The 25,584-nt window shown below is 43.6% G+C and overlaps 2 pseudogenes; both read right to left on the reverse strand.

Moving 5' to 3' along the window:
- Nucleotides 1-16,243: 16,243 nt before the first annotated feature.
- Nucleotides 16,244-16,823, reverse strand: LOC125526041 (annotated as a pseudogene).
- A 1,046-nt stretch (nucleotides 16,824-17,869) lies between these two features.
- On the reverse strand, nucleotides 17,870-18,287 carry LOC125519839 (annotated as a pseudogene).
- Between the last annotated feature and the right edge of the window lie 7,297 nt (nucleotides 18,288-25,584).

A 25,584-nucleotide genomic window follows, 5' to 3' on the forward strand; every position in this document is an offset into this window, starting at 1 on the left:
GGTTCCGGTTCGTGGCAACAACCGGGACCAATGCCCCCCTTTAGTCCCGGTTGGTGCCACGAACCGGGACCAAAGGTCAGTTTTCGGCAGCCCAAAGGGCGGGAAGCGGCGGCCTTTGGTTCCGGTTGGTGGCACCAACCAGTACCAAAGGGGGGCATTCGTACCGGTTGGTGCCACGAACCGGTTCCAATGCCCCCCTTTAGTCTCGGTTTGTGGCACCAACCGGGACCAACGGCCTCGTGCTGCCCGTGCCCAAATGTTTAGTCCCACCTCGCTAGCTGAGAGGGGCGCACAGTAGTTTATAAGCCCCACTGCCGCACCCCTCTCGAGCTCCTCTCCATTGTAGGCTTTCGGGCCTAATTGTCACTGGTATGCCTGATGGGCCTACTGGGCCTTCTGCGGGCCTGAATCCTGGCCCATGGATGGGTTTCTAGTCGTATTCAGGCCGTGGAGGCCCAGTAGGTGGCATATTTTTTATTTTTCCCTGTTTTTTTGTTTTCTTTTTTGCTTTATTTATTTTGTTTTGTTTCTACTTACAACAAAAAACTTATTTATTTTATTTTATTTTGTTTCTAATTACTTATTTATTATGTAATTTTGCTATTAAAGTGTCTAAAAAAAGTTCTTTATGAAAATTCTTTTTTGCTTTTAATGATTTTGAACAGAAAATACTTTAATAATTTTAGTTGCATCAATTTTATATGTAATTTTAGTTTCAATAATACTAGAGGTTGTTTATAAAGTTTTGAACAGAAAATGCTTTGATAATTTTAGTTTCATAAATTTTATTTATGTTATTAAAGTTTATTTTATTTTGTTTCTACTTATATATTTTATTAAAGTTTATATTATTTTGTTACTAATTACTTATTTAGTTTATTTTATGATAATTCTTTTTGCTATTAAAGTTTGTAACAAAAAAGTTCTTTGTGAAAATTCTGTAAACTGCTAACTTTTTGTGTGTTCAAAATGCACCATTGAGCTATAAGCCATATCATTAATAATATTCTCTTTGCTTTTAATGTTTTGAACAGAAAATACTGTGATAATTTTAGTTGCATAAATTCTATATAATTTTAGTTTCAATAATACTAGAGGTTAATAAAATGCAACATTCAAAGCATTTCAACAAAACATTCAAAGCATTTCAACAAAACGGACAATCTGTTTCGAGATATCAGGGTTTCATACAGAAACTCGTCTGTTACAACATGCATTTCAAATGAACTAGGAAAAGGTTGAAAGTTGGCATGGTATCATCATAATAGTTGTGGAGAGAAGGTCTTCACTTTTTCTTCGCTTGTGTGCTTTGCTTATTGCACCGTAACCATGGATAATCTTCATCGTTTATCAGGATGCTTGGGTCAGCCTTGACTTTGAAGGGAGGAATTTCATGAAACTTTTCATAATCTTTGGACATGTCTGTCTTGCCCTCCACTCCCACGATGTCCATTTTTCCTGAAAGAACTATGTGGCGCTTTGGCTCATCGTATGATGTATTCGCTTCCTTATCTTTTCTTTTTCTCAGTTTGCTAGACATGTCCTTCACATAGATAACCTGTGCCACATCATTGGCTAGGACGAACGGTTCGTCAGTGTACCCAAGATTGTTCAGATCCGCTGTTGTCATTCCGTACCGTGGGTCTACCTGTATCCCGCCTCCTGACAGATTGACCCATTTGCACTTAAACAAAGGGACCTTAAAATCATGTCCGTAGTCAAGTTCTCATATGTCCACTATGTAACCATAATATGTGTCCTTTCCCCTCTCGGTTGCTGCATCAAAGCGGACACCGCTGTTTTGGTTGGTGCTCTTTTGATCTTGGGCGATCATGTAAAATGTATTCCCGTTTATCTCGTATCCTATGTAAATCAATACAATCGAAGATGGTCCCCTGGACAACGAGTACAACTCATCAGAAACAGTGTTGTCACCTCTGATACGTGTTTCCAACCAACTGCCGAAAGTCCTGATGTGTTCACGTGTTATCCAGTCGTCACACTGCTCCGGGTGTTTGTAGCACATACTGTTCTTGTGTTCATTGACATATGGGGTCACCAAGGTAGAGTTCTGTAGAATTGTGTAGTGTGCTTGAGACCAAGAATGCCCGTCCCTGCATATTATTGAGTCTGCTCCTAGCGTGCCTTTTCCAGTCAGTCTCCCATCATACCGTGATTTAGGGAGACCTATCTTCTTAAGGCCAGGAATGAAGTTAACACAAAACCCAGTGACATCCTCTGTTTGATGGCCCATGGAGATGCTTCCTTCTGGCCTAGCACGGTTACGGACATATTTCTTTAGGACTCCCATGCAAAGGGGAACATATTGTGTAGAAATACAGGGCCCAGAATGACAATCTCGTCTACTAGATGAACTAGGGCGTGCGTCATGATATTGAAGAAGGATGGTGGAAACCCCAGCTCGAAACTGACAAGACATTGCGCCACATCACTCCTTAGCCTTGGTATGATTTCTGGATCGATCACCTTCTAAGAGATTGCACTAAGGAATGCACATAGCTTCACAATGGCTAATCGGACGTTTTCCGGTAGAAGCCCCCTCAATGCAACCGGAAGCAGTTGCGTCATAATCATGTGGCAGTCATGAGACTTTAGGTTCTGTAACTTTTTCTCTGAAATATTTATTATTCCCTTTATATTCGACGAGAAGCCAGTCGGGACCTTCATACTGAGCAGGCATTCAAAAAAGCTTTCCTTCTCTTCTTTGGTAAGAGCGTAGCTGGCAGGACCTTCATACTGCTTTGGAGGCATGCCGCATTTTTTGTGCAAACGTTGCAGGTCTTGCCATGCCTCAGGTGTATCTTTTGTCTTCCCATACACGCCCAAGAAGCCTAACAGGTTCACGCAAAGGTTCTTCGTCACGTGGATCACGTCGATTGAAGATCGTACCTCTAGCTCTTTCCACTAGGGTAGGTCCCAAAATATAGATTTCTTCTTCCACATGGGTGCGCGTCCCTCAGCGTCATTCGGAACAGCTAGTCCGTCGGGACCCTTTCCAAATATTACGTGTAAATCAGAGACCATATCAAGTACGTGATCACCGGTACACATGGCGGGCTTCTTCCGGTGATCTACCTCGCCTTTGAAATGCTTGCCTTTATTTCGACATTGATGGTTGGTCGGGAGAAATCGACGATGGCCCAAGTACACATTCTTCCTGCATCTGTCTAGGTATATACTTTCGGTGTCAGCTAAACAGTGCGTGCATGTGTGGTATCCCTTGTTTGTCTGTCCTGAAAGGTTACTGAGAGCAGGCCAATCGTTGATGGTTACAAACAGCAACGCATGCAGGTTAAATTCCACCTATTTGTGCTCATCCCACGCACATACACCATTTCCATTCCATAGTTGTAAAAGTTCTTCAACTAATGGCCTTAGGTACACATCAATGTCGTTGCGGGGTTGCTTAGGGCATTGGATGAGAATTGGCATCATAATGAACTTCCGCTTCATGCACATCCAAGGAGGAAGGTTATACATACATAGAGTCACGGGCCAGGTGCTGTGATTGCTGCTCTGCTCCCCGAGAGGATTAATGCCATCCGCACTTAAAGCAAACCATACGTTCCTTGGGTCACTTGCAAACTGAGCCCAGTACTTTCTCTCGATTTTTCTCCATTGCGACCCGTCAGCGGGTGCTCTCAACTTCCCGTCTTTCTTACGGTCCTCACTGTGCCATCGCATAAAGTTGGCATGCACTTTGTTTCTGAACAATCGTTTCAACCGTGGTATTATAGGAGCATACCACATCAGCTTAGCAAGAACCCTCTTCTTGCGGGGCTCGCCCTCAACATCACCAGGGTCATCTCGTCTGATCTTATACCGCAATGCACCGCATACCGGGCATGCGTTCAAATCCTTGTATGCACCGCGGTAGAGGATGCAGTCATTAGGGCATGCATGTATCTTCTCCACCTCCAATCCTAGAGGGCATACGACCTTCTTTGTTGTGTACGTACTATTGGGCAATTCGTTATCCTTTGGAAGCTTCTTCTTCAATATTTTCAGTAGCTTCTCAAATCCTTTGTCAGGCACATCATTCTCTGCCTTCCACTGCAGCAATTCTAGTATGGTACCGAGCTTTGTGTTGCCATCTTCGCAATTGGGGTACAACCCTTTTTTGTGATCCTCTAACATGCGATCGAACTTCAGCTTCTGCTTTTCACTTTCACACTTTTTCCTTGCATCAAAAATGACCCGGCGGGGATCATCATCGGGCACATCGTCTGGTTCCTCTTGATCTCTAGCTTCCTCTTGATCTTCAGCTTCCCCCGTTGCAGCATCACCGTATTCAGGGGGCACATAGTTGTCATCGTCCTCTTCTTCTTCCCTGTCTTCCATCATAACCCCTATTTCTTCGTGCTTCGTCCAAATATTATAATGTGGCATGAAACCCTTATAAAGCAGGTGGGTGTGAAGGATTTTCTTGTCAGAGTAAGACCTCGTATTCCCACAAACAGGGCATGGACAACACATAAAACCATTCTACTTGTTTGCCTCAGCCACTTCGAGAAATTTATGCACGCCCTTAATGTACTCGGAGGTGTGTCTGTCATCGTACATCCATTGCCGGTTCATCTATGTGCATTATATATAATTATGTGTGTCAAAAGTAAGAAAATTAGACAAGTATCTATCCAAAGTAAGATTTTTTTTCTTTCAGAAAGAAGATAAGAACAAGAGGCTCACCACGGTGGTGCCGACGACGAGATTGGCGCGGGCGATCGACGGCGGTGAAGACGAGGACGCGGTGTGACGGACCGCTAAACCTAGACAAATCTCAGAAAAAATGGAGCTCGGAGGTCGAGCTTCGAGGGGAGAAAGATTAAGTAGTGTGGCTCGGGCATTTCATCGAGCACCTCACATGCATAAGAGGTGAGCTAGAGCACCCAAATGCCCTTCCTCGTCGGCCAGCAAAAACAGAGCACCGTGGAGTGCTCTGCTCGCCGGCGATGGTGTATATATAGGAAACTCATTTGTCACGGTTCGTGGCTGGAACCGGGACTAAAGCCCAGCCTTCTGTCCCAGTTCGAGCCAAGAACCGGGACCAATGTTTGTGGGCCAGGAGCGAGGCCCATTGGTCCCGGTTCATGCCTAGAACAGGGACAAATGGGTCCATACAAACCGGGACCAATGCCCATGAGGCCCTGGCCAGTCCCCTGGGCTAAAGAACCGGGATGAATGCATCCATTGGTCCCGGTTCGTGGCAGAACCGGGACTAATGGGCTGGCCAGGCCCGAACGAAAGCACCTTTTTCTACTAGTGTAAATTGATGCTCGACCCCACGTGACTCACGCCGCCGTGTCACCACCCTCCTAGGCGACTCCCGCGGACCCTCAAACCCTAGCCACCGAGGCCGCCGCAGTTTCCCTTCCTCCATCCATCGCCGCTAGAGGAAGTACTGAGAAAAGCCCGGTGGCCGGCGGAGGTTCTCTGCCTCCAGTGCTGGTTTGGGTGATGCAGGGCACCCGTGGGCGCGGGGATACCTCCCCGGATTTGGGTCGCCAACGGCATGGAGTATTGCCTCCGGCGACGGCGTGTGGCAGCGGTGTGGTAGTGGGTGGTGGTGGCGGTGCTATAGGGTTGCCAGGGAGGGCTAGTGGTGCGGTTGTCGACGGTGATGTGTGGGTTGTTTCCCGGCCAGCCCATACTTGGGGCCAGCCGGTGGCATGTGGAGGGGACAGCGAGGGACGACTGGAGACTCTATGCTTTCGTCTTCACGACGCGGATCCTCACGGATCCAGTCAACTGCGGGTTCAGGATGGCAAGACTGCCGGTGAAAATCGTGTCGACCTCGATCATGGAAGACGATGGCGGCGCCTTTGGCGTTGTACCCATGCCGAAGGCATCATCGGGTGCAATCGTCATCACCTTGGTCCATCAGCTCCGAGGGAAACCATAAATCTGGGGTTCCCGGATCAGATGATGATGGGGTCTTCAGGGCCGTTCTCCCTCTTGGGGGCATCGCATTGGAGCTGGTGTTGGCTGGAGGGGACAATAGGAGGCACGGTGTTGCTTCTACCGTGGTGACAACGATGGGTCTCAGTGGTGTGGTGCAGCTGATCCTCAGCGATGGACACGTGTGGATGGACATGCGCAGGTGGTGGCGCTGTCGGGCATCATTATGGCGTCGACGACAATATGGCCTGGCAAGGTGAATGCTATGGTCGCTCCTGAAGGTGCGATCACGAAAGTGAAGGAAATATGCCCTAGAGGCAATAATAAAGTTATTATTTATTTCCTTATATCATGATAAAAGTTTATTATTCATGCTAGAATTGTATTAACCAGAAACATAATACATGTGTGAATACATAGACAAACAGAGTGTCACTAGTATGCCTCTACTTGACTAGCTCGTTAATCAAAGATGGTTATGTTTCCTAACCATGGACAAAGAGTTGTCATTTGATTAACGGGATCACATCATTAGTTGAATGATCTGATTGACATGACCCATTCCATTAGCTTAGCACCCGATCGTTTAGTATGTTGCTATTGCTTTCTTCATGACTTATACATGTTCCTATGACTATGAGATTATGCAACTCCCGTTTGCCGAAGGAACACTTTGTGTGCTACCAAACGTCACAACGTAACTGGGTGATTATAAAGGAGCTATACAGGTGTCTCCAAAGGTACATGTTGGGTTGGCGTATTTCGAGATTAGGATTTGTCACTCCGATTGTCGGAGAGGTATCTCTGGGCCCTCTCGGTAATCCACATCACTTAAGCCTTGCAAGCATTGCAACTAATGAGGTAGTCGCGGGATGATGTATTACGGAACGAGTAAAGAGACTTGCCGGTAACAAGATTGAACTAGGTATGGGATACCGACGACCGAATCTCGGGCAAGTAACATACCGGTGACAAAGGGAACAACGTATGTTGTTATGCGGTCTGACCGATAAAAGATCTTCGTAGAATATGTAGGATCCAATATGAGCATCCAGGTTTCGCTATTGGTTATTGACCGGAGATGTGTCTCGGTCATGTCTACATTGTTCTCGAACCCGTAGGGTCCGCACGCTTAAGGTTACGATGACAGTTATATTATGAGTTTATACATTTTGATGTACCAAAGTTTGTTCGGAGTCCCGGATGTGATCACGGACATGACGAGGAGTCTCGAAATGGTCAAGACATAAAGATTGATATATTGGAAGCCTATGTTTGGATATCGGAAGTGTTCCGGGTGAAATCGGGATTTTACCGGAGTACCGGGAGGTTACCGGAACCCCCCGGGAGGTATATGGGCCTTAGTGGGCCTTAGTGGAAGAGAGGAGAGGTGGCCATAGATGGGCCGCACGCCCCTCCCCCCCCTTGGTACGAATAGGACAAGGAGAGGGGGCCGGCCCCCCTTCCTCCTCTCTCTCCTCTTTTCCCCCCTCCGCGAATCCTATTCCAACTAGGAAAGGGGGGGAGTCCTACTCCCGGAGGGAGTAGGACTCCTCCTGGCGCGCCTCCTCTTGGCCGGCCAGCCCCCCCTTTTGAGCCTTTATATACGGAGGCAAGGGGCACCCCTTGAGACACAAGTTGATCCACGTGATCATATTCTTAGCCGTGTGCGGTGCCCCCTTCCACCATAGTCCTTGATAATATTGTAGCGGTGCTTAGGCGAAGCCCTGCGACGGTAGAACATCACGATCGTCACCACGCCGTCGTGCTGACGGAACTCTTCCCCGACACTTTGCTGGATCGGAGTCCGGGGATCGTCATCGAGCTGAACGTGTGCTAGAACTCGGTGGTGCCGTAGTTTCGGTGCTTGATCGGTCGGGCCGTGGAGACGTATGACTACATCAACCAAGTTAACGCTTCCGTTGTCGATCTACAAGGGTACGTAGATCACACTCTCCCCCTCTCGTTGCTATGCATCACCATGATCTTGCGTGTGCGTAGGAAAATTTTGAAATTACTACGAAACGCAACAGTGGCATCCGAGCCTAGGTTATATGTGTTGATGTTATATGCACGAGTAGAACACAAGTGAGTTGTGGGCGATATAAGTCATATTGCTTACCAGCATGTCATACTTTGGTTCGGCGGTATTGTTGGACGAAGCGGCCCAGACCGACATTACGCGTACGCTTACGCGAGACCGGTTCTCCCGACGTGCTTTGCACAAAGGTGGCTAGCGGGTGATAGTTTCTCCAACTTTAGTTGAACCGAGTGTGGCTACGCCCGATCCTTGCGAAGGTTAAAACAGCACCAACTTGACAAACTATCGTTGTGGTTTTGATGCGTAGGTAAGATTGGTTCTTGCTTAAGCCCGTAGCAGCCACGTAAAACTTGCAACAACAAAGTAGAGGACGTCTAACTTGTTTTTGCAGGGCATGTTGTGATGTGATATGGTCAAGACATGATGCTAAATTTTATTGTATGAGATGATCATGTTTTGTAACCGAGTTATCGGCAACTGGCAGGAGCCATATGGTTGTCGCTTTATTGTATGCAATGCAATCGCGCTGTAATGCTTTACTTTATCACTAAGCGGTAGCGATAGTCGTGGAAGCATAAGATTGGCGAGACGACAACGATGCTACGATGGAGATCAAGGTGTCACGCCGGTGACGATGGTGATCACGACGGTGCTTCGGAGATGGAGATCACAAGCACAAGATGATGATGGCCATATCATATCACTTATATTGATTGCAAGTGATGTTTATCTTTTATGCATCTTATCTTGCTTTGATTGACAGTAGCATTATAAGATGATCTCTCACTAATTATCAAGAAGTGTTCTCCCTGAGTATGCACCGTTGCGAAAGTTCTTCGTGCTGAGACACCACGTGATGATCGGGTGTGATAGGCTCTATGTTCAAATACAACGGGTGCAAAACAGTTGCACACGCGGAATACTCAGGTTATACTTGACGAGCCAAGCATATACAGATATGGCCTCGGAACACGGAGACCAAAAGGTCGAGCGTGAATCATATAGTAGATATGATCAACATAGCGATGTTCACCAATGAAACTACTCCATCTCACGTGATGATCGGACATGGTTTAGTTGATTTGGATCTCGTAATCACTTAGAGGATTAGAGGGATGTCTATCTAAGTAGGACTTCTTAAGTAATATGATTAAATTGAACTTAAATTTATCATGAACTTAGTCCTGGTAGTATTTTGCAAATTATGTTATAGATCAATAGCTCGCGTTGTTGCTTCCTTGTGTTTATTTTGATATGTTCCTAGAGAAAATTGTGTTGAAAGATGTTAGTAGCAATGATGCGGATTGGATCCGTGATCTGAGGTTTATCCTCATTGCTGCACAGAAGAATTATGTCCTTGATGCACCGCTAGGTGACAGACCTATTGTAGGAGCAGATGCAGACGTTATGAACGTTTGGCTAGCTCAATATGATGACTACTTGATAGTTTAGTGCACCATACTTAAATGGCTTAGAATCGGGACTTCAAAGACGTTTTGAACGTTATGGACCATATGAGATGTTCCAGGAGTTGAAGTTAATATTTCAAGCAAATACCCGAGTTGAGAGATATGAAGTCTCCAACAAGCTCTATAGCTAAAAGATGGAGGAGAATCGCTCAACTAGTGAGCATGTGCTCAGATTGTCTGGGTACTACAATCGCTTGAATCAAGTGGGAGTTAATCTTCCAGATAAGATAGTGATTGACAGAATTCTCTAGTCACCATCACCAAGTTAGTAGAACTTCGTGATGAACTATAATATGCAAGGGATAACAGAAGCAACTCCCAAGCTCTTCGTGATGCTGAAATCAACGAAGGTAGAAATCAAGAAATACATCAAGTGTTGATGGTTGACAAGACCACTAGTTTCAAGAAAAGGGCAAAGGGAAGAAGGGGAACTTCAAGAAGAACGGCAAGCAAGTTGCTGCTCAAGTGAAGAAGCCCAAGTCTGATCCTAAGCCTGAGACTAAGTGCTTCTACTGTAAAGGGACTGGTCACTGGAAGCAGAACTACCCCAAGTGATTGGCGGATAAGAAGGATGGCAAAGTGAACATAAGTATATTTGATATACATGTTATTGATGTGTACTTTACTAGTGTTTATAGCAACCCCTCAGTAATAGATACTAGTTCAGTTGCTAAGATTAGTAACTCGAAACGGGAGTTGCAGAATAAACAGAGACTAGTTAAGGGTGAAGTGACGATGTGTGTTGGAAGTGGTTCCAAGATTGATATGATCATCATCGCACACTCCCTATACTTTTGGGATTAGTGTTGAACCTAAATAAGTGTTATTTGGTGTTTGCGTTGAGCATGAATATGATTTGATCATGTTTATTGTAATACGATTATTCATTTAAGTAAGAGAATAAATTGTTGTTCTGTTTACATGAATAAAACCTTATATGGTTACACACCCAATGAAAATAGTTCGTTGGATCTCGATCGTAGTAATACACATAATCATAATATTGAAACCAAAAGATGCAAAGTTAATAATGATAGTGCAACTTATTTGTGGCACTGCTGTTTATGTCATATTGGTGTAAAGCGCATGAAGAAACTCCATGCTGATGGGCTTTTGGAATCACTTGATTATGAATCAGTTGATGCTTGCGAACCATGCGTCATGGGCAAGATGACTAAGACTCCGTTCTTCGGAACAATGGAGCGAGCAACAAATTTGTTGGAAATCATACATACTGATGTATGTGGTCCGATGAATATTGAGACTCGCGACAGGTATCATTATTTTCTGATCTTCACAGATGATTTGAGCAGATATGAGTATATCTACTTGATGAAACATAAGTCTGAAACATTTGAAAAGTTCAAAGAATTTCAGAGTGAAGTGGAAAATCATCGTAACAAGAAAATAAAGTTTCTACGATCTGATCATGGAAAAGAGTATTTGAGTTATGAGTTTGGTCTTCAGTTAAAACAATGTGAAATAGTTTCACTACTCACGCCACCTGGAACACCACATCATAATGGTGTGTCCGAACGTCATAACCGTACTTTATTAGATATGGTGCGACCTATGATGTCTCTTACCGATCTACCACTATCGTTTTGGGGTTATGCATTAAAGACAGCTGCATTCATGTTTAAAAGGGCACCATCTAAGTCCGTTGAGACGACACAATCTGAACTGTGGTTTGGCAAGAAACCAAAGTTGTCGTTCCTCAAAGTTTGGGATTGTGATGCTTATATTAAAAAGTTTCATCCTGATAAGCTCAAACCCAAATCGGAGAAATATGTCTTCATAGGATATCCAAAGGAGACTATTGGATACACCTTCTATCACAGATCCGAAGGCAAGACTTTTGTTGCTAAGTTCGGAAACTTTCTAGAGAAGGAGTTTCTCTCGAAAGAAGTGAGTGGGAGGAAAGTAGAACTTGACGAGGTAACTGTACCTGCTCCCTTATTGGAAAGTAGTTCATCACAGAAATCTGTTCTTGTGACTACTACACCAATTAGTGAGGAAGCTAATGATGATGATCATGTAACTTCAGATCAAGTTACTACCGAATCTCGTAGGTAAACCAGAGTGAGATCCGCACCAAAGTGGTACGGTAATCCTGTTCTGGAAGTCATGTTACTAGACCATGACGAACTTGCGAACTATGAAGAAGCGATGGTGAGCCCAGATTCCGCAAAATGGCTTGAGGCCATGAAATCTGAGATGGGATGCATGTATGAGCACAAAGTATGGACTTTGGTTGACTTGCCCGATGATCGGCAAGCCATAGAAAATAAATGGATCTTCAAGAGGAAGACGGACGCTGATAGTAGTGTTACTATCTACAAAGCTAGAATTGTCGCAAAAGGTTTTCGACAAAGTTCAAGGTGTTGACTACGATGAGATTTTCTCTCCCATATCGATGCTTAAAAGTCTGTCCAAATCATGTTAGCAATTGCTGCATTTTATGAAATCTGGCAAATGGATAACAAAACTGCAATCCTTAATGGATTTCTTAAAGAAAGAGTTGTATATGATGCAACCAGAAGGTTTTGTCAATCCTAAAGGTGCTAACAAAATAAGCAAGCTCCAGCGATCCATCTATGGACTGGTGCAAGCATCTCGGAGTTGGAATAAACACTTTGATAGTATGATCAGAGCATATAGATTTATACAGACTTGCGGTGAAGCCTGTATTTACAAGAAAGTGAGTGGGAGCACTACAACATTTCTGATAAGTATATGTGAATGACATATTGTTGATCGGAAATAATGTAGAATTATTCTGCAAAGCATAAAGGAGTGTTTGAAAGGAGTTTTTCAAAGAAAGACCTCGGTGAAGCTGCTTACATATTGAGCATCAAGATCTATAGAGATAGATCAAGACGCTTGATAAGTTTTTTTCAATGAGTACATACCTTGACAAGATTTTCAAGTAGTTCAAAATGGAACAGTCATAGAAAGGGTTCTTACCTGTGCTACAAGGTATGAAATTGAGTAAGACTCAAAGCCCGACCACGGCAGAAGATAGAAAGAGAATGAAAGTCATTCCCTATGCCTCAGCCATAGGTTCTATAAAGTATGCCATGCTGTGTACCAGATCTATTGTATACCCTACACTGATTTTGGCAAGGGAGTACAATAGCGATCTAGGAGTAGATCACTGGACAGCGGTCAAAATTATCCTTAGTGGAATAAGGATATGTTTCTCGATTATGGAGGTGACAAATGGTTCGTCGTAAAGAGTTACATCGATGCAAATTTTGACACTAATCTAGATAACTTTAAGTCTCAATCTGGATACATATTGAAAGTGGGAGCAATTAGCTAGAGTAGCTCCGTGCAGAGCATTGTTGACATAGATATTTGCAAAATACATACGGATCTGAATATGGCAGACTCGTTGACTAAAATTCTCTCACAAGCAAAACATGATCACACCTTAGTACTCTTTGGGTGTTAATCACATAGCGATGTGAACTAGATTACTGAATCTAGTAAACCCTTTGGGTGTTGGTCACATGGCGATGTGAACTATGGGTGTTAATCACATGATGATGTGAACTATCGATGTTAATCACATGGTGATGTAATCTAGATTATTGACTCTAGTGCAAGTGGGAGACTGAAGGAAATATGCCCTAGAGGCAATAATAAAGTTATTATTTATTTCCTTATATCATGATAAAAGTTTATTATTCATGCTAGAATTGTATTAACCGGAAACATAATACATGTGTGAATACATAGACAAACAGAGTGTCACTAGTATGCCTCTACTTGACTAGCTCGTTAATCAAAGATGGTTAAGTTTCCTGACCATAGACATGTGTTGTCATTTGATGAACGTGATCACATCATTAGAGAATGATGTGATGGACAAGACCCATCCGTTAGCTTAGCATTATGATCTTTTAGTTTTATTGCTATTGCTTTCTTCATGACTTATACATATTCCTATGACTATGAGATTATGCAGCTCCTGAATACCGGAGGAACGCTTTGTGTGTTATCAAATGTCACAACGTAACTGGGTGATTATAAAGATGCTCTACAGGTGTCTCCCATGGTACATGTGGGTTGGCGTATTTCAAGATTAGGATTTGTCACTCCGATTGTCGGAGAGGTATCTCTGGGCCCTCTCGGTAATGCACATCACTTAAGCCTTGCAAGCATTGCAACTAATGAGTTAGTTGCGGGATGATGTATTACGGAACGAGTAAAGAGACTTGCCGGTAACAAGATTGAACTAGGTATGGGATACCGACGATCGAATCTCGGGCAAGTAACATACCGGTGACAAAGGGAACAACGTATGTTGTTATGCGGTCTGACCGATAAAAGATCTTCGTAGAATATGTAGGATCCAATATGAGCATCCAGGTTGCGCTATTGGTTATTGACCGGAGACGTGTCTCGGTCATGTCTACATTGTTCTCGAACCCGTAGGGTTCGCACGCTTAAGGTTACGATGACAATTATATTATGAGTTTATACATTTTGATGTACCGAAGTTTGTTCGGAGTCCCGGATGTGATCACGGACATGACGAGGAGTCTCGAAATGGTCGAGACATAAAGATTGATATATTGGAAGCCTATGTTTGGATATCGGAAGTGTTCCGGGTGAAATCAGGATTTTACCGGAGTACCGGGAGGTTATCGGAACCCCCCGGGAGGTATATGGGCCTTAGTGGAAGAGAGGAGAGGTGGCCATAGATGGGCCGCGCGCCCCTCCCCCCCTTGGTCCGAATAGGACAAGGAGAGGGGGCCGGCCCCACTTCCTCCTCTCTCTCCTCTTTTCCCCCCTCCGCGAATCCTATTCCAACTAGGAAAGGGGGGAGTCCTACTCCCGGAGGGAGTAGGACTTCTCCTGGCGCGCCTCCTCTTGGCCGGCCAGCCCCCCCCTTTTGAGCCTTTATATACGGAGGCAAGGAGCACCCCTTGAGACACAAGTTGATCCACGTGATCATATTCTTAGCCGTGTGCGGTGCCCCCTTCCACCATAGTCCTCGATAATATTGTAGCGGTGCTTAGGCGAAGCCCTGCGACGGTAGAACATCAAGATCGTCACCACGCCGTCGTGCTGACGGAACTCTTCCCCGACACTTTGCTGGATCGGAGTCCGGGGATCGTCATCGAGCTGAACGTGTGCTAGAACTCGGAGGTGCCGTAGTTTCGGTGCTTGATCGGTCGGGCCGTGGAGACGTACGACTACATCAACCAAGTTAACGCTTCCGTTGTCGATCTACAAGGGTACGTAGATCACACTCTCCCCCTCTCGTTGCTATGCATCACCATGATCTTGCGTGTGCGTAGGAAAATTTTGAAATTACTACGAAACCCAACAGGAAGATGGCGGTAGGTGATTCTAGAGCGTGTGTATGTGGTGCGCACTTATGGTCTGCTAGACCGGTTGGTGCTCTCGGCTTGCGGAGGGGCGGCTTGGTGAGATCCCGGGATTATATGGGGCACATCATCAAGTTCGTAGGCGTAGCAACTAGGGTTCCGAGTAAGGTGGCTCTGGGTTGATCAAAGTTCTTGTTTTTTCACGTTCTGCTTTAAAATTTAGTAAAATTGTTGTATGCATCGCTTTGATGCAGATACTAAGGGTTATTCTCCTTTTAGAAAAACTTTCAACAATGACGCTAGTTCCTATTTCTGGTGAAAAATATAGCCCATGTCAAGCGGTGCCTTTTGTCATTTATCTGCCTCAATGTTATAGCAGGTATGCTACCTATCCTCGTAAATGGAGCAAAGGAGGACCGCCCTCAAAAAAACAAAGCAGGACTCCCAGAACTGTGGTGTTTTTCCACACCTCTTGACTATGACAAACATGATCATCTTGTAAATCATCAATCAAAGAGGACTTGGGAGTACATAAGTTCTAGGCAACCGATTAATGCTACATGCAGGGCCCTCTCACTCCTTCATGCATTGGTTGATTAGACATTGGGAACAAAAAAATGAAATAATTTAACATGGACAAAGCTATGTTTGCATGTTCCCAAGACAATGACCCTTACAAATTGGAAAATTCAGATTTTTGAGATAAGCCATCAAAATTGGAAAGGAGTGAATACTTCAATATGTTGAGGACACTACTCTTTATGGAACAAGATTTGAAGCAATAAAATTAATATATAGCATATTATAATTTTGATTGACACCATTCATGTCCTAAAAATAACTTTCTCAAGAGTTCGCTTTTTGGTTGAGGTCTGTGCTCGTTTCCATTCAAATACCTCTGCATTCCAATTTATCGTTGGAGACTACAAAAATGAGACTAAATAAGATCATTAGTTTGTATAGATTGAGATATGTTTTACCGGTTGGAGGTCCAAAAACAGAGGTGAGCTACACCCGAATTTCATGATTTTTTATACTCCCTCCGTTTTTATTTACTCGGCATATTAGTTTTAGTCAAAGCCAAATTTTGTAAACTTTGACAAAGTTTATAGACAAAATATTAACATATACAGTAGCAAATTAATACCATTAGATTCATTATTGAATACACTTTCACATGATATAGATTTGCTGTTGTAAATGTTCATAATTTTTTCTATAAACTTGGTCAAACTTTATGAAGTTTTACTTCAGTCAGATCTAATATACAGAGTAAATATAAACAGAGGGAGTATTAGATCACCCTAATTGGCTTGGGCTATAAGGATTTAGATTTGCGTAGATCTGGATTTTTCTGCAATGTGATTAGCATGTGAAGGCATACAAACAGGTGGAATGAAGAATTTTGTGTTATTTCAAGGACCAGGAAGGTTTGGGCATTCAATGCCAAGACCTCATAAACAAAATCAACTAGAAGAGCCGATGAATCTAACACACGCCCAACATGAGATTGAAAGAAAACGGGTGACCGAATTGTTGCTATAGGTGCCAGAAGGTAAAACATTTTTTTTTCAAACCAAAGTAGCTAGATTCTGCCTTACCTAGCAGGAAATAACACAAATCCTCGTATATTAGAAGATCGTTAGAGGGATCGCTTATAGCCGGAGAGACAAGTCCACCTCGTCGTTGTCGCCACACTTGGACGAGCTCCCGCCCTGCTTGCCCTCTGCAGGCTCGGGCATCAGAGTAGTAGTAGCAGCATGCCTCCCCGCCTTCCTTGACCTTGATTCCTGTGTGCGGGTGGCTGCCGCGGCAGCTTCTCACCGGCGCTTGGCGACGGCACGCTCTTGCTTGTCCGCGTTCTGGTGGCCGTCGTGCGCCTGCGAGCTGCGGAACTTGCGGTCGCAGTGGACGCAGAGGAAGAAGCCGTCCGGTGTGCCAGGTGCCGGCGGTTCGGCGGCCAGGGTAAGCTCAAGGCTGAGCTCATCGTCGTGTGCGCTGCCGTTGCTCGCTCGTTCCATAGTGCTTGTTCCTGGCTGGTCTATGGCCAGATCTCGTGTATGGTTTGTGTGTGTGTGTGTGTTGTGTAAGCTTATCTAGGTTCAAATCTAGAGAGGACAACACGCCAAGCACACAACGCGACGGCGGGGTGCGGTGCCAATTACACGTGGCACTGTTCTCCAGCGTGAGGTGCGGTCTAACCGGGATTGAGGCCCTAGCTAGTTTTGTACACACGTGGTATTAACCCCTGCAGATTATATTTAACACTAAAAAGATGAGCAACTCGCCAGGTTACTTGGGTACCGTTATCATTCTGTGCAATTTATGTCCCTTTTGTAACAAAGGGAATTCATAGGAATATTATAGTATTTATTTGGCAGTTGCTCGAAACAAAGTACTTATGGGACCGTGTTTATCTGAGCACCATTTATGACAAGTTGGAGATTTGTCGTGCAAGTAAACCCAACTACTAGCTGTGGTGTTGGGCTTATTACCTCTCAAATACATTCCCGTCCCAATTGATTGTCGAGACTACATAATGGAGACTAGAAGCACACATAGGTTGAATATTGTGTTGAGAAATGTCTGAGCTTTAATTTTAAAAAAATGTATAAGCAGTTGGAGGTTCAAAAATTGGAGTCTCGGTAGTACTATCTCCATTCCAATTTATTGGGCCTCAGTGTATCCCTAGATAGACAATTTGACCAATATAATACAAGTAATACATCCTAAAATTAATATCACTAGAAAAAACGTCGGCTAGCCTAGCGGAGGAGGCAGTACTTTTCTATTCGGTGTTGATTAATAACCTCAATTGTCGTGATGTTCTTATTCTAGATTCCTAACGGGTAAGGAAACGCTTAGCCTTATAGTATATACCTTATTTTTAAGAAAAACTAATTATCATAAACAGGCATACAAACTGGCCGGAGAAATTGGGAATTTTGTTTCATCCCAAGGAGCGGCAAGGTCTAGAGATTCAGTTCAAGACTGGAAAAAAGAGAGTAGAAGAGCCGATCAATCCAATGCCTGCCCACATGTGTTTCTTTTTGACAAGATGCCCAACACGAGCATAAAACAAAGGGTCCACGCAAAGTAGGTAGACCATGACGTACCTACAACCGAAATAAGTGGTGCGGAGCAACCATTTTAGCAGAGATCTATCGACCGATCGACCGGCTACAGCCGTAGAGACAAGTCCATCTCTTGGTCACGCTCTGGCAAGCTGTTGCCGCGCTTGTGCGCCATGCCACCCGCAGCAGGCTCCTCGTCCACGGGCATCCGAGAAGCAGCCTTCCATGCTGCCGGTGGAGCCTGGCAACGGCGCGCTCTTGCTTGTGCGCGTTCTGGTGGCCGCCGAGCCCCTGCGCCGTGAGGAACCTGCGGTCGCAGTAGGCGCAGAGGAAGAAGCGAGGCGCTGCCGGCGCCACTCCCACGGCAGTGGCCAGGGTGAGCTCGAGGCTAAGCTCGTCATGCGCGTTGCTCGCTTGTTCCATTGTGCTCGCTCGTGGTGGTTGTGCGTGTCGTATTCGCATGCGGCTGTGTGGGTTACTGTGAGCTGACCTAAAAAGGTTAAAATCTGGGGAGCACAAACGGCGAAGTGAGTCCTGGAGGCACCCTGACGTACAGCCGGGGCGTGGTGCTAATTGAATTGCGCTTGGGACACTTCTCTGCGGTGAGATCCAGGACGGCGACGTACGACCCCGCCCGCGGTATCAGATGGTTGGTGTACGCCCCTAATAAATCTTAATGCAGCCCTGGCAGACGAGAGGCACGATTCAGGACCATGGTTCATCTGAACCTATGGTCCATGCTGTATGATTCAAGAGCCTCCTACATGTGGACTCGTGTCCCTTTTAAATTCAAAAAATACGGTTAAGGTTTAAACAGCTCCACCCACCTTAAGCAGTCACCTAGGCCTGCGCGTGCTAGTTTTTCTTCTGTGCTGATAGGTTGGCACACGCATCTAGGCACTGTAGCGCCCCACTGAGTAAAAAAGTTTTGGTCCATTGAGAGTGGTTGTACTGTTCATCAGTTTTTCAGTGTAATATTTTAGGGAAAAAATAATCATTTTAAAAACTTTGGTACAATATGATGGCATGTCAGACACATTTTTTTGCCCGGGTTGTAGTACCAGAAAAGGTGTGACTTGTCATGGTAGGCATCTTTAAAAAAAATATTTCTGACATGTGCTAGTCCAGTTTAGAAATAGTTATCCTTGGAAAGACATTCCCAAAAGCAAGAATAGACTGTAATTTGCCGTATATTAAGTGGGTTCAGCTTCTTTCTTACGAAAGTGAGGCCAAATTTTGATTATTCAGCAAAAAGAAAATCTGAAGCAGTGCCAGAACTGCATGTCTGCATGTAAAAATATGCTAACATTAAAGAAAATGTGAAGCAGTGCGCCATTTATTTTTGGAACTGGAATTATGACATCGATGTGTCAGTTCACATAAAGTAAAGAAAAACATCACCTATACAAAATCAAAGGTAGACACCAAAATATTTAGAACATTTTTTGTGAAATTTATCAGGCATGAAAACCAATGTGGCCGTTTCTTAATATTGGATGCGTGTCCCTCTCAAAAGGTGTGTACTGTAAGGATGATTGTGGCAAACTAAAAAGCAAAGACTCATATAATACAAGACGCTCCAAGCAAAACAGATATAATGTGGTGAATAAAATATAGCCTCAAGTAATTTATCGATGGATTGAGGACAAAAGAGGGGATGCCATCCGGGGCATCCTAAAGCTTAGATGCTTCGTTGCCATTGAATATTACCTTGGGTTCCTTGGGCATCCCCAAGCTTAGGGTATTGCCACCCCTTATTCTGTAGTCCATCAAAACTTCACCGAAAACTTGAAAACTTCACAACACAAAACTCAACAGAAAACTCGTGAGATCTGTTAGTGAAACAAAGCAAAGAACTACTTTTAGGTACTGTTGCAAACTCATTCCAATTTTATATAGGTGTTATATCTACTATATTCTAACTTCTTCATGGTGCATACCCTCCGATACTACCCATAGATTCATCAAAATAAGAAAACAACACAATGAAAACATAATCTGTCAAAAACAGAACAGTCTGTAGTAATTTGGACTTTAGCCAAACTTCTGTAACTCCAAAATTCTGAAAACTTAGGAAAACATGAGAAATCTCTATATAAATTGGAAAAAATTGAGAGTTTTTCGTCGCTTCAGGAGATCAGATCAATTCTGTTACTAGGCACAAAAGTTTCTGCTTTCTCACGGAATCAAATCAACAATCTTCCAAACCATCCCAAAGGTCTTACTTGGCACAAACACTAATTAAAAAACTAAAATGCAATCATAACAGAAGTATAATTGCATATTTATTGAAAAACATAAGCAAAAAAACTTAAAAATAAAATTGGGGCCTCCCAATAAGCACTATTGTTTTACGCCCCTAGCTTGGCATATTGTATAGATCTAGGTATTGTCATATTTGGTATTCAATCCATAAGTATCCCTGATAATAGATTCATATAGCAACTTAATTTTCTTTCTTGGAAAATGTCCCATGCCCTTCCATAGTGGAAATTGAAATCTAATGTTTCCTTCTTTCATATCAGTAATTGCACCAACCGTTCTTAGGAATGGTCTAACAAGAATAATAGGGCATGTAGGATTGCAATCTATATCCAGGAAAAAAAACTCTACAGGCACATAATTCCTATTTGCAATAATAAGAACATCATTAATTATTCCTATAGGTTTCTTAATAGTGGTGTCCGCTAAGTGCAAATTTAAGGAACAATCATCTAGTTTATGGAAACCTAGCACATTATATAAAGTTATTGGAATAGTGGAAACGCTAGCACCCAAATCACACAAAGCATTGCCTTCATAATCTTTAATATTAGTTTTAATAGTAGGTTCCCATTCATCACAAAGCTTTCTAGGGATTGAAACTTCCAGCTCAAGTTTTTCTTCAAAAGATTTCATCGTAGCATCAACGATATGTTTAGTAAAAGCCTTATTTTGATTATAAGCATGAGGTGAATTAAGCATGTATTGCAACAAGGAAATAAAACCTTTTAAAGAACAATTATCATAATTAAACTCCTTGAAATCCAAAAGAGTGGGCTCATACTAGTAAGTTTTGACCTCGCCAATCCCACATTTATCAAATTTTTCATTAAGATCTTCACCCTCCAAATTATTGGGACGCCTTGTAGCTAAAGTTGACTCATTTCCAGTCCCTTCTTTATGAAGTTTTATATTAGCTAACAATGATTCAATAGGAGTCACACTAATATCTTTAAGATCTTCATCATGATTCAAAGATTCAGGTTTAGCAGCCATCTTATTCACTAACGTGGTTTGCTTATCGGAAATATGGCCTACTAAATTTTCAATATGAGCAAGTCGAGATTTCAGGCAATAGACTTCCTTAGTTACATCATCAAGCTCTTTATTAATATATTCAATCATAGTATTTTTTTTGCTTTAAGTTTGTTCCTAAAGAAACTATTATACTCAAACTGCAGGAACATGAAGCTTTTTGCATTATTTTCAATCACCTCTAACTTTCCATGGTAAAGATCAAGAACTTCAGATTGAGACATGATGACAAAGCAAGCAGTCTAGCACACAAGCAAGCAAAAAGCAAACACAAAGACGAACGGAAAGAAGGCGAGAAAAGGCAAAACATTTTGTGTTTTTTCTAAAAACGTTTAGAAGTGGGGGAGAGGAAAACGAGAGGCAAATGGCGAATAATGTAAGGCAAGAGATGAGTGTTTATGATAGGTACTTGGTAGGCTTGATGTAGAACCTCCCCAACAACGGCGCCAGAAATTCTTCATGCTACTTCTTTAGCTTGCGTTGGTTTTTCTGTTGAAGAGGAAAGGGTGATGCAGAAAAGTAGAGACAAGTATTTCCCTCAGTTAAGAACCAAGTAGCAATCCAGTAGGAGGTACACACAAGTCTCCAATGATAGAACCTACACAAACAAACAAATACTTGCACCCAATGCGATAAAGGGGTTGTCAATCCCTTCATGGTTACTTGCAAGGATGAGATCTGATATAGGTGTAAAAGATAAATAAAAGTGCAAAATAAAGTAAAGATAAATAAATTGCAGCAAGGTTTTTTTTTGTGTTTTTGGTTTTATAGATCTGAAATACAATATGATAAAAATAGACCTGAGGGCCATAGTTTTCACTAGAGGCTTCTCTCTTGAAAGAACACATACGGTGTGTAAACAAATTACTATTGAGAAATTGATAGAAAAGCACAAAGTTATGAAAATATCTAAGGCAATGAACATGAATATACGCATCACGTTCATGATAAGTAGACCAGCTCCTTCCTGCATCTACTACTATTACTCCACACATCGACCGCTATCCATCATGCATCTAGTGTATTAAGTTAACAAGAACGAGTAACACCTTAAGAAAGATGACATGATGTAGAGGGATAAATGTAATCAATATGGTAAAAACACCACTTTTTATCCTTAATGGAAACAATACAAATATGTGTCTCGCTACCCCTTCTGTCACTGGGTGAGGACACCGCAAGATTGAACCCAAAACAAAGCACCTCTTCCATTGCAAGAAAAGTCAATCTAGTTAGCCAAACCAAATAAATAGATCGGAGAGAAATACAAAGTTATCTTAATCATGCATAAAAGATTTAAGGGAAGGCTCAAAGAATATTCATAAATAATCTGATCATAAATCCACATTTCATTGGATCTCAAAAAATGCACCGCAAAAGAAGATTACAACAAACGGATCACGAAGAACATTGAGGAGACCATTGTATTGAAGATCAAAGAGAGAGAAGAAGCCATCTAACTACTATCTATGGACCCGTACGTCCGTGGTAATCTACTCACACATCATCGGTAGGGCGGCAAGGTTGATGTAGAGGCCCTCCGTGATTGAATCCCGCTCCGGCAGAGTACCGGAACAGGTCTCCAGATGGTGTCGGCGCTCAGGAGCGACAACTATGGGATCCCTCGGGGAGTCCCTTCTACGATTGGCAGGGCGCGAGGCTGCGCAAAGGGCGGGTATAGAAGATAAACGCGGGTGGATTTTTACCTAGGTCCGGGCCGTAAACGATGCGTAAAACCCTAGTCCCACTTTGTGTGTATTTAGTGTTCTTGAGCTCTTGAACTAGCTGCGGTGCATGCCTATTCCAAAAAGTCCGAATCCTTCCTTAGTACGCCTCGGGCCCCCTTTTATATGTCAAAGAGGTTGCCACAGTGGCTGTTGGGGAACGCAGTAATTTCAAAAAAATTCCTACGCACACGCAAGATCATGGTGATGCATAGCAACAAGAGGGGAGAGTATCGTCTATGTACCCTCGTAGACCGTAGACGGGAGCGTTATGACAACGCGGTTGATGTAGTCGTACGTCTTCACGATCGACCGGTCTAGCACCGAAGGTACAACACCTCCGCGATCTGCACACGTTCGGCTCGGTGACGTCCCGTGAACTCACGATCCAGTAGAGCTTCGAGGGAGAGTTTCGTCATCACGACGGCGTGAGGACGGTGATGATGTTGCTACGGGAACAGGGCTTCGCCTAAGCACCGCTATGATATAACCGAGGTGGATTATGGTGGAGGGGGGCACCGCACATGGCTAAAAGATCAATGATCAACTTGTGTGTCTATGGGGTGCCCCCTCCCCGTGTATAAAGGAGTGGAGGATGGGGAGGGCCGGCCCTCTCTATGGCGCGCCCTAGGGGAGTCCTACTCCTTCCGGGAGTAGGATTCCCCCCCTTGCAAGTAGGAGTAGGAGTGGAAGGAAAGAGGAGAGAGGGAGGAAGGAAAGGGGGGATGGGCCCCCTCCCAATTTGGATTGGTCTTGGGGGGCGCGCCTCCCTCTTTTCCCTTCCCTCTCATCTATTCCACTAAGGCCCAATAAGGCCCATATACTCCCAGGGGGTTCCGGTAACCTCCCAGTACTCCGGAAAAATGCCCGAACCACTCGGAACAATTCCGATGTCCAAATATAGGCTTCCAATATATCGATCTTTACGTCCCGGCCATTTCGAGACTCCTCGTCATGTCCCCGGTCTCAACCCGAACTCCATACAACCTTCGGTACATCAAAACACATAAACTCATAATATCGATCGTCACCAAACGTTAAGCGTGCGGACCCTACGGGTTTGAGAACTATGTAGACATGACCGAGACTCACTTTTGGTCAATAACCAATAGCGGAACCTGGATACTCATATTGGTTCCTACATATTCTACGAAGATCTTTATCGGTCAAACCGCATAACAACATACGTTGTTCCCTTTGTCATCGGTATGTTACTTGCCCGAGATTCGATCTTCGGTATCTCAATACCTAGTTCAATCTCGTTACCTGCAAGTCTCTTTGCTCATTCCGTAATTCAACATCCCGTAACTAACTCATTAGTCACATTACTTGCAAGTCTTATAGTGATGTGCATTACCGAGAGGGCCCAGTGATACCTCTCCGACAATCAGAGTGACAAATCCTAATTTCGATCTATGCCAACTCAACAAACATCGAAGACACCTGTAGAGCACCTTTATAATCACCCAGTTATGTTGTGACGTTTGGTAGCACACAAAGTGTTCCTCCGACATTCGGGAGTTGCATGATCTCATAGTCATAGGAACATGTATAAGTTATGGAGAAAGCAATAGCAACAAACTAAACGATCATCGTGCTAAGCTAACGGTTGGGTCAAGTAAATCACATCATTCTCTAATGATGTGATCTCATTAATCAAATGATAAGTCATGTCTATGGTTAGGAAACTTAACCATCATTGATTCAACGAGCTAGTCAAGTAGAGGCATACTAGTGACATTCTGTTTGTCTATGTATTCACACATGTAGTAAGTTTCCAGTTAATACAATTCTAGCATGAATAATAAACATTTATCATGATATAAGGAAATATAAATAACAACTTTATTATTACCTCTAGGGCATATTTCCTTCAGTGGCACACAGGAGGTGAAAATTATGTACAGTGTACAAGTCTATCTCCTGGCATCATTAGACAAACACATTGAATGCGCTGCCGACGTTGTCGTGGTTCTGAGACTGATAGTAGAATGGGGGTAGGTATGAGGAGGCAAGATCCCAGCTATGGCAAAGTTGTACACATAAGATTTATGAGTTCAGGCCCTTCACGGTGGAAGTAATAGCCCTATGTCTCAGTGCCCGGAGGCGGTCGACTGGATTATATGTGTGTGGTGTTACAGGGGGTGCGAACCCTTGTCCCCGAGGAGGGGGTGGCTTATATAGAGATCGCCAAGCCCCTCCCGCCCTCAGTTACACATGGTTTAAGGTACATAAAGATGGGGCGTTTCTGGTAACGCTAGTTATAAAGTGACATAAATGACCATTAAGTCTATAGAGTAAACGTCCGACCGTTGCCGTTCAGAGTGGCCTTCGATCTTCTATCTGTCGAGTGATTATTTCTATGGTCGAGTGACATTGAGTGTTCCGAGTGGAATGCTTCTGTGGAGTGGATGATGATATCCCTTGAACGCTTCTGACTTTAAGTTGATGTCCTAGGGGAGGGTGTCTAGGTCATGCCTATGACCATACCCTAGGTACATAGCTTCATCATTAGCCCCCGAATGGTTTAGGGTTCGAGTGGAGAAGGAGTTGAAAATACTACCGACTCAATTTTTGCGCTTCAGAAGCGTCTTGTTAGGATCAATGAACAACATGATGGTTTCAACTTCTTTTTCAGTCGCCTTGATCCATTCTTAGTTTATCGAATGAACTTTTGCTGACAAGTTTCGAGTGTCGATATGAAAGAAATCTTTAGTC

Source organism: Triticum urartu, chromosome 7 (genome assembly GCF_003073215.2).
Source record: "Triticum urartu cultivar G1812 chromosome 7, Tu2.1, whole genome shotgun sequence".
Lineage (NCBI taxonomy): Eukaryota > Viridiplantae > Streptophyta > Magnoliopsida > Poales > Poaceae > Triticum > Triticum urartu.